The sequence below is a fragment of the Marmota monax genome, unplaced genomic scaffold (genome assembly GCF_021218885.2).
Source record: "Marmota monax isolate L192 unplaced genomic scaffold, Marmota_monax_Labrador192_F-V1.1 WCK01_AAM20220418_F8-fsc00290, whole genome shotgun sequence".
NCBI lineage: Eukaryota > Metazoa > Chordata > Mammalia > Rodentia > Sciuridae > Marmota > Marmota monax.
Genome location: NW_026692628.1, coordinates 1,370,086 through 1,381,118, shown reverse-complemented (window position 1 = coordinate 1,381,118; position 11,033 = coordinate 1,370,086). Strand labels below are relative to the sequence as shown.

Here is an 11,033-nt window from a genome sequence, read left to right as displayed (position 1 = left end):
TTGTATTTTACTATAAAATATGCATTTTCTTTAGTTGTATCTATGACCTCCTACCCTATGGGCAATTTTGGTATTCTATTAAATATAAATAGTTATGTTCTATGTATTATTATTTCAAGTATTAAAATAAATATCATGTAGTATATCATAGTCAGAAATATGAATTTTTTCAATTAGGTAAAAAATATATATAGTCTAAATATTAATGACACATAATTAAGTACTTATTTGATTTTCTGTCTTTCTGAAATCAAACTGAAGCAATTATTTATGAATGGAATTCTTTGATAGGTCACTCTATTTTCTGGACATTTAGACTCCTTTGTGATAGTTGCCAAGGAAAGAAGAAGATGTGAAACTTGTCATTTTCCCATCACCCTTTGTGATAATTTCATTTGTACCTCAATCCTACAAAACTGCTTAGGAAGATAGAATGAGAAACACAGGATATAAGGTACTACTCAAAAAGTGGATTTGTTCTCACAGGAATAGAAATGAGTTTAAAAAATTCAAACAATTAACTTTAATTAAAATAATGTGTTATTTTGTGATAGTTATTAAAGCATCTTATTTGAACATTAGGGCATGATAAACTAGAAAAATTTCAGAACCATCAAGAAGTTCACCTGTTTTTTCATAAAATCATTACAGCAAAAATTGAGAGACTATTCGAAAAATCACATTTGATATTTTAAGCATACTATTTTAAGAGAGAATGTGAATATTTAATTTTGTTAAACATACATTTATATATAAATATATGTATATTATTATAGACAGAGCTTAAATAAGGACAAATCTGATGTAAAAATGGACCTTTGCATTTATTGATTATTGAAAAGCAATGAAAATATTAATCCTATTGGAGAATGAGTAAAAATGCTAAATAACTTAAGTTACTGAACATTATTTATGTAACTTATTTATTCTTTATAAAATTATGCATTCTATGTATGCAGAAAAGAGTTTAAATATATTTCCTAAGCACATACATCTAATAAGCAGAGAACCTTCTTTGTTTAAAACTATATTTCACTATGGAAATATGTATTTTGTACCACATAAGTGTAAAATCAAGGGAAAGCTCACATGTCAATGATTTACATTATTTCAAACATGAAAGGGCTCAGTATATTCTATATAATTCAGTAAATTCATGTATTTTTAAATTAAATCTTCATTGAACACAGATGAAACAAATTCAGATGCAAGGGACATATTCAATGACAAAATCCTACTTCTGGATACTAAGAGCATGAAAAAATCTATGGCAAGTCCATGATGGCAATACTATGCATGAGAATCTACAGAATTCTATGAGCTTACAGTATAACTTCTTCTGCTGACCCATTATCACCACTGAAACAGTCTATTCCAGTTTGATAGTTAGCAAGGATTCACAACTTTTTGCCATTATTTACTGAAGGAAGGGGAATGTAAACCATGTTGGAGAATATTGATTATTTGTGGATCCACACAAGAAAATTGCTAAAGAAAAAAGTTGAGATGGGATGAGACATTCTGTATTTTGACTGAATAAATTATTATTCCCATTTTTTCTCTCTTCAGCTTAATACAATTTGCAATCTTATCATGCCTTCTTATGTTAAGTCTCCATCTCTAGCATTAGATTTTTGACTTGGCCATGTGACTTTCTTGGTCCAATTGCATGGCTAATGGAGGTGAATTTAGTAGAAGCTGATAAAAATGAGTTTGAGGTTCACCTTTTGTGCATTGGTGACTGGCTATCAGAAGATTGTTCCACAGCTGGGAATGTAGCTCAGAGTTAGACCACTTGCTTAGGATGCAGAAGGCCTGGGTTGGATCCCCATAACTGTGGGGGGAAGGAAGAAAAATAAAAAGAAAAAAATAGCACTAAGGAACTCCATGACTGAGTATGAGTTACACAAAACAAGTCATATACTAAAGGTAAATTCTGTTTCAAAGATAAGAGGAAAAAAGAGCTTACACTAACCAAATTGAAGATTGGCATTTAGAGTCCAGCCTATTTCAAACAAATTATAACTGCCACTCAGAACACTAAACAAGAGAGTAAATTATTATACTTCAGAAACCACTGTTTGGGTGATATTGTGGTAGTAGTACATAACTAATATAATTGTTAATGATGCTGGCAATTACTGTATTATAGAAACTCACATAGCTGAACTGTAGATAAAATAGGACTTTCTTGTGATCACTTACTTTTTAGATACACAATGAAATGAGACATTTTTCAATATCCCAAAAGGTATAATACCAAAATAATTAGCTTCTACAAAGACTAAGGTGTGGGCATCAGTACATACTCTATCAATAGGGCATCAGTGTTTGGGATATTCTAAGAAATATTCTCATATTAGTTAAAGGGAACTTAATCCCAGCCCCCACAATAATGTATTGTAGATTCTCAATAGTCTCACATCTATGTTTGCCACAATTCAGATGGTCTAGTATGCAAATCATCAGCAAAACCAAAATCATACATTCAGGGACGGGGGATATATGTAAAGATGCTATTTGTTTTACATATTTTGCCTCATTCTTCATATTGTTTTTGGACTGAAAACTGGAAGTTCTCAGGCTAACTTTTTCTTGTGGGGAGGGAGTGTTGCTGTGGATTGTACTCATGTGTACTTGACCACTAAGTCCTATTCCCAGCCCTATTTTGTATTTTATTTAGAGACAGGGTCTCACTGAGTTGCTTAGCACCTCGTCACCACTGAGGCTGGTTTGAACTTGCAATCCTCCTGTCTCAGCATCCTGAACCGCTGGGATTATAGGTATGCATCACCATGCCTAGCTCAGGCTAATGTTTTTAATACTCTTTTTTTGTACAAAACAATAATTCCTAAAAAAAAAAAAAGTAGTGGGGTAACTTGACACTTCTTTGCTTAACTCTCTGGCTTGGAGTTCTCACTTTATTTCATCAATTCAACTATAACTTTATCAAGTGAAGCAATATCTCCACTTTTCTTTGTCTAGTGATCATTTTTTCTCTCTGCTCTACATTTGATCCTTCATTCCTAAAATTATTCCTCTCAAGTTTTCTATCTCTTCTAGTGGAATAGGATTTTCAAGATCATAAAAGGATTTAAGCTAAGTATTAATCTTTGATTATGTATGGAGAAAAATATGTAAACCTGTCAAATCTATGAGTAGAAATGCCATCATCTCTAGCACACCTTATCTTTACTGCTGCCACTGGACTCCCTTGAGCCTGGTTTACTTCCCACTTGAATTATTGCTTAAGTTTTCCAGCATGCAGTCTCCAGTGGCTATCCTACATTCCTCTGCTCTATAAATCTTCCTAAAATTGTGTACCTTTCTAAAAAGAGACATATTTTCAATATCTACTGATACTCTGTGAAAGCAAGTACATAGACCATATGGGGGCATTCAGGTCAATCCTTAATGAACTTGATTATGAATGATCTTGTTTTAATCTTTATCTTCATTAGTAGAATATACTTTGTATTACCCTGTTTGGGTAACTTGCTGGTGCTATTTCTTCAATTTATACTAATGCTATACTCTTTCCAACTCTTAAATTCTTTGCAATTTTTCAGAGGTATTTCATACATTATACATTTTCTATTTAGCTTCTGCTGTTTCTTTTAATTGTGTATTTTAACAGAGTGTCATTTAGTTTGCTGGTTCATGACTTTAAACCACAATAGCATTTATGGGATCTACTCAAATATTTTGCTTTCTGAGATAATTATCCTATATATGTAAAGGGCAAGGATGCTGCCTTGTTAGATTTTAAAAAATACAGTAAAATTTCTCCATTCTTTACCTAGATATCTCATACCACTATAGTTCATTTCAGTATTTAAATGAAATAATTTATGAGTAGTAACCATAATTCTAGGTAATAGACTGTGGCTACAACTTACAAATAAAAATGGCCAAAATATGAGGACTTGCTATATGCCTGACACTGTTATATTTTGGAACAATCTTCAGTGTCTGTTAGGTCATTTTATTACTTTTTACAAACAAAAAAATCAGGGCTGGGGTTGTAACTCAGTGGTAGAGTGCTTGCCTCGTATGCATGAGGGTTCGCATGGGTTCAATGCTCAGCGCCACATGAAAATAAATAAATAAAAATAAAGATATTGTGTCCATCTACAACTAAAATATATTTTTTTTAAAAAAAGAAGACAAAGTTTTGAACAATCAGAGGCATAATAAAGTAAGTTTTCTTGTTCACAACTGTACTAATACTAAATGGCCCAACAGGTATGTAAATAAAACTTATGTGGATTTGCAGCCCATGATAACCCTGTCTCAGAAGATAAATAAGTGAAGCCACCCAAAGAAAAACATAAGTTCCTAGGGATGAGAGTTTTATAGCTCAATGGTTGCTTACAATATTTAAATTGGATGGGCATTGAGAATAAATCTAATGAGGCGAAGTAAATATGCATATACTTGGAAAAATTCCATTTACCTTTGCCCAGAATAGAGATTTGGCAAAAGTAATAAAGCTGATGGACAGGATGATGCATGCCTATAATCCCAGCAGTGAGGGAGGCTGAGGCAGGAGGATCCCAATTTCAAGGCCAGATTCAGCATTTTAGTGAGACCCTGTCTCAAAATAAAAAATGAAAAGTACTAGGCATGGATTTCAATGGCAAAGTGACTCTGGATTCAATATCTATTACCCCAAAAACAAACAGTCAAAACAATATACACACACAGACAGTAAACAAATATTTATTTATATTTGTACAACTATTAAGGATGAATTTTACAATTGTGTAGCTTAATGAAATAACCCTGTGTTTTAGAGTAGAGATCAAAAAAATGAGTCTCACAGGCTTAATCAAGTTTCTCTTCAATGGTTGGAAAAAATAACAAAGAAGAATATGTAAAGAAACCCACATATGCTAAAAAGCCTAAAGGAGTTACTATTTAGCTTTTATATGGAAAACCACTTGCAAATCCTTGCTTTAGTTAGTTCTGGATAAGATGTCGACTTGCCTATTACTACAACTTGATGAGCTCTGTTACCTGATCTTTTAGATAATAATACTATAAAAATTTCATTATGAAAATTAAAAATCATTACAATATATATTAACTTATTCTTTTATTTTCAAATATTTTTTCCAAAGCAAAGTGATTTCACAAGGCCAAATTCCTTGTGAAATTAAAATCATTACAATATATAGACCAAATCTTCAAAGAAGTAACAATGTGTGTGTATGTTTTAAATTTTTTTATTATTTTTAAAAAATGTATATTGAAAGGAAAGGACAACAGAATAAGATCATAGAATGAGAGTTATATAAATGTTTTAGGATGATAGACTGTATACATTCTAATCAAGACATGTTATGCTAAAAATCTATGAAGAACAATATACAAAGCCCTTCTGATCATTGGAGGATTAAAGTATTCTTTGTGTAAAAAATCAAAAGTACTAGGCGTGGATCTCAATGGCAAAGTGCCAATGGCATTTTCCTTTATTGACATTCTTGTTATCCTCATCCCCACTCTGAATTTAGGCCACTTAAGTCATGATCAAACAAATTATGAAGCAAATTATTTAGGAGGTACTTCATTTATAGACACATTTTTTGTTGTTGTTGTTTGTTTTTTTTTTTGATTTTTATTGTTGGTTGTTCAAAACATTACATAGTTCTTGATATATCATATTTCACACTTTGATTCAAGTGGGTTATGAACTCCCATTTTTACCCCGTATACAGATTGCAAAATCACATCAGTTACACATCCATTGATTTACATATTGCCATACATAGACACATGTTTATAAAAATATATGTTTTGCATTTTGGAGAAAATTAAAATCATTACAATATATAGACCAAATCTTCAAAGAAGTAACAATGTGTGTGTGTTTAATTTTTTTATTATTTTTTAAAAATTTATATATGACAGCAGAATGCATTACAATTAGTAACAATGTGTATTTTGAGTAAACACATGCACACACACAATCAGAGATCTATATTTAAAGTCTCCTCCTTGCATTTATTTATTTTTTCCAATTAAGTTCTAAGTGTTAGAATAATCATACATATGGTATGCTTGGGATAGTATTGGTTTACAATTTATTGAAAGAGACCACTGTGGGATATAATGGAAAGCTAGTATTTGAATCAGTTGTTTAAGGAACCAGAAAAATCAGTCCTTCTAACACAAGTCATATCTGGTACCCAAATGTCTTACTGCTAAGTCCTTTTGGTGACAGAGGCTACTTTGTTAGTGAATAGAGAGTGGCTTCTGAATCTGAGAGAGGGAATGTGGCAGCTGGGATTGTTATATCCCTTCTTCCAAGATAATCCTACTGAGGATCCACACTGACAATCCTTCCATTGCACAATTAGTCTCTTTATGTCCGCCACCCCCCCCCCCAAAAAAAAAAACTCTTTTATTCCCCAAAATGACAGACATGAGGCAGCTTCAAAGGCAACCTTGCCAAGAAGTCCTGGGGACAAATCATGTCAAATATTGATCATAAAACACAAATATACAGGAATGATCATCAGCAGAACTTCCAAAAGATCATTATTCAAGTCAAAACTAAAGAGGTATGACCACCAAAGGAAGTGTTCCAAGGAAAGACTGACTTGCTAGGTTGTATGTCTTTGTGCACATTGTGGACTTGCAACAGAATTTTTGTTTTATGCTTCCTCTGTGACTGACATTTCAAAAATATTTTAAAATATATTTTCCATTAGCTCACACTCTATATTTTTTCACACCAATTTAGATAAGACATTAATGTTCAATGCATTATAGAGATATACCAATTGTTTCATGTATCTAAAATGTATTAACTCATATTTATTTTGTTGTTTTATATTTATCAATTATCAAACTCTTCATCATTTTAACGAAAAATTTGTATTTGACAGTTTTGACAGAGAAGTCAACTACTAGGATAGTTTTATTTTAAATATCATCTCTGCAGTTAGTATTTTTTGAAAAATACTGCAATGTCTGTTTCCTAGTAACTTAATTGAATAAATGGATTACAATAAGGTGGCACTAATACGGCACTTAATTATCACATATGTACCATAATAATTATGTGTGCAAAACAAGAGGTAATTTTTCTAGTTAAATACCATTCTTTGTTTTAAAACAGTATGTGAATTTTTATGTTTTTTCCTTTCTAATAATTATTAAAAAATACTTTAGAAGAAGGGATGTCATCCTGACAAGGAAAAAAGCATTATATAATGCAAAATATGCCAATTTCTCACCTCATGAATTTAATTTTGTGAACTCTCAGTATCATATTGCTCTCAATGTGACTTTAGGTGCTTGTGAAGAGCCAATAAAAATGTTATATTGTAAGTCACTGAGCCTGAGACTCTAATCTGATTATATTGTCTACAGATCTTTAAAAGTTAGTATGAAAGACATTCAAATCTAATAAAATCTAATCTGAACAAGGAATTATTGAGTTTTCCAAATCCATTAAGAAACCTAATAGTCATATGTTGTGAACTGAGGCAAATTTAGTAATCTAATTTTGCTTTTAAAATGAGCTAGATTAGCACTGTCTTCAAAAACATCTCTTTAGATACTAGCTAAGAAAAATACAATAATAAGCACAATTACATTGAAGAGTACTGAAAAAGATTACTACATCTAAGATCTTTAGTTTGAAATGAGACAAATGTAAACATATGGAGGCTGCCCTCAAGGACACAGTTAAGACAGAGAACAGGGTAACGTTGACAGAAAAATAGAGTGTGCATTTGGAATGAACCCACAGAGGAGTGTAGGAGGGAAGAGTGGAAAATGTCATAAATATCCATAAACTATATTATTAAATTAAATAGCATTGAACAACATCTTAAATGGGACAGCTACTGAAGTCTCATTTTATATCTCTATAAAAGGGAAGTGGTGAAAAAACAAGTTATTTTAGGATATAGAATCAGAATTTAATGATACAAGGTAAAAGGCAAGACATTAAACCCAACTATCCAAATTATTATAAGATGTTGGTGGTGTAACTCCCTAGGGAGAGGATACTTATAATTAGGGAGTTGGTGCTCACTTCTTGGTTAATGGTATGATTGTTAGAGAGAAGAAATACTTGACAGAATGAAAATACTCTGAAAAGTGTATGTGTGTGTGTTCATGTGTAAAATATGGAAACAGCAAAAAGTATTCATAGTATTACATCAAGAATTCCCTTCAATACTGAAGTATGTTCTCTTTCAAAAAATTTTACTATGTAGTGATGTTTTCAAACTGAAAAAAATACTCTCCAGCTACATATCAAATTTGGTGCAAGATAGGATATAGATGTCAGCTATAAAAATTGATGATCAACACTGACAATCTTACTTCCATAGAGCAATTAGATGATGGGCAAGCATTTATCTTGTGTTTATTATACATATGCTACCTATGATCAGGATGCATCCAATTTTAAAGCTATAAAATACACAGATCACAATTTGTATTTATTCTTAATAACAGAATATTGTACTAAACATCTCCACCCTTAGAAAGACTATTTTGGTCCTCTCTCTCTCCAGAGATATATGAAAATATTTTCAAAGCTAAAATAAAATTACATTTTATTTTCTCTGAATTACATAATAATTTAAATTTGTGTTCAATGCATTTTTATTATTTTCTCCAGCAAAATATTAATACAAAAACAGCGGTCTTGATTTTTTTTATCTTTTTGATAATAGCCATTCTTACTGGAAATAGGTGATATCTAATTGTTGTGGTTTTGATTTTCTTTTCCCTAATGATTAGTGATTATTATTTTTTTCATATATCTCAGTATGGATTGGATGGGAGCTATCCCCTGTGCACTCATATGTGAGACAATGCAGGAATGTTTAGAGATAAAATGATTATATTATGAGATCTGTAACATCATCATCATCATCATCATATTACTCCATTTGATAGTTTAATAATTTGGATTAGTAGGTGGTAACATAGGCAGGTGTGGTGTCGCTGGAGGAAGTAGATGGCAGGGAGATTATATTATCCCTTGTTTCTTGTACTCAGGTTCTCTCTGCTTCTGGACTAACACATCCCGAGCTGCTTTCCTTTGCTATGTCCCTCCTCTATGATGTTCTGCCCCACCTCTGGCACAGAACAATGAAGTCAGCCATCCACACACAGAACCTCTGAAACCATGAGCCAAAATAAACTTTTACTCTTCTAATTTGTTCTTTTCAGGTGTATTGCTCATAGTGACATAAAACTGACTAACACATACCTGTTGGCCATTTGTCTGTCTTCTTTTGATAAATATCTACTTTGGTCTATTACCTATTTTAATTGGATTTTTTTTTTTTGCTGTAAAGAACTTTCACATCTTTGATAAAATTTATTCTTAAGTACTTTTGGAGTTATTGCTGAGATATCAACTTCTTTAAAATTGGCTCTCATCAAAAAAGCAAGTGACTGAGAGGATGGAGAGAAAAGAAAATCTTTGCAGGCGATTGGGAATGTAGATTAGTATAGCCATTATGGAAAGCAATATGGAAGGTCCTCAAAAATTAAAAGTAAATGTAGGGGCTGGAGATACAGCTCAGTTGGTAGAGTGCTTGCATGTACAAGACCCTAGGTTCAATCCCAGGACCAAAAAAAAAAATCTAATAAATCTAATATATGATCCCAAAATTTAACTATTATATATACATTAAATGAAGTTTGATCATTAGGTCAAAAAAATCTGCACTCTCATGTTCATTACAACATTATTCTTCATAGCCAAAAAATGAAAACAACTTAAGTGTTCATCAACTGACATCAAACAGAACGCATAATACAAAGCATTGTTTTATCCATGTTTTTATTGGTTCATTATAGTTGTACATATTGATGGGATCTGTTGTTACACATTCATACATGCACACAATATAACAATATAATTTGGCCAATATCACTCCCAAATATTCCCAAATACTTCCCTGCCTCCATCCCTGCCTACTACATCTTTCTCTACTGATCTGCCTTTGATTTTTAGGAGATCCACCTCCAACTTTGTTTTCCTTTTTCCTCTATAGCTTTTGCATATGACCCTCACTTAACCTTCTGAGTTTGATGTATTTTTATTAACATGATGGTCTCTAGTTCTAGCCATTTTCCTGAAAAATTACATACATTCATTTTTATTTATGGCTGAATAAAACTTCATTGTGTATATACACCACATTTTCTTTATCCATTCATCCACTGAGGTACATCTAGGTGGATTACATAGTTTGGCTACAGTGAATAATGCTGCTATAAACATGGGTATACATGGGTATGCATGTATCTCTGTAGGAAGATGACTTTATTTCTTTAGGATAAATACCAAGAAGTGGGATAGATGGATCATATTTGTTCCATGCCTAGTCTTTTGAGAAGCCTCCATACTGATTTCCAGAGTGGGTATAGCAATTTACAGTCCCACCAACAGTGTGTTTCTTTTACTGCTCATCCTCTTTAGTATTTATTATTATTTTTATTCTTGATAACTGCCATTCTGACTGTTGTGAGATGAAAATGTAGTTTCGATTTGTATTTCCCTAGTTACTACTGATTTTGAACATTTTTCCATGAATATGTTGGCCATTTGCATTTCTTCTTTTTAGAAGTGTCTGTTTAGTACATTTTCCCATTTATTAATTAGTTTATTTGATTTGTTGATGTAAAAGTTTTTGAGCTCTCTATATATTCTAGATATTAATCCTTTGTCAGAGAGTAGCTAGCACAGATTTTCTTTCATTCTGTAGGTTCTCTCTACACATTCATAATTGTTTCCTTTGCTGTGCAGAAGCTTTTTAATTTGATGCTGATCCATTTATTAACTCTTGACATTATTATTTCCTGAGCTTTAGAGGTTCTATTAAGAAAGTCATTTCCTGTGCCTTAAAGCTGGAGAGTTGAGCTCATGTTTCCTTCTAGAATTGCATGGTTTCTGATCTAATTCTGAGATCTTTGATCCATTTTGAGTTGATTTTTATTCAGGATGAGAGATAAGGTTCTAGTTTTATTCTTCCATAAGTTTTTCCAGCACC

General features: G+C 32.0%; 1 long non-coding RNA gene across 1 annotated transcript in view; it reads right to left on the bottom strand.

Annotated features, from left to right (window-relative positions):
* Positions 1-1,063: 1,063 nt before the first annotated feature.
* The window catches only part of LOC131424234 (uncharacterized), a 243,710-nt gene continuing 233,740 nt past the window's right edge, over positions 1,064-11,033 (bottom strand). The window contains exon 4 of the long non-coding RNA XR_009226934.1: positions 1,064-1,834. This is a non-coding gene — a long non-coding RNA (uncharacterized LOC131424234). The remainder of the gene's footprint in view (positions 1,835-11,033) is intronic.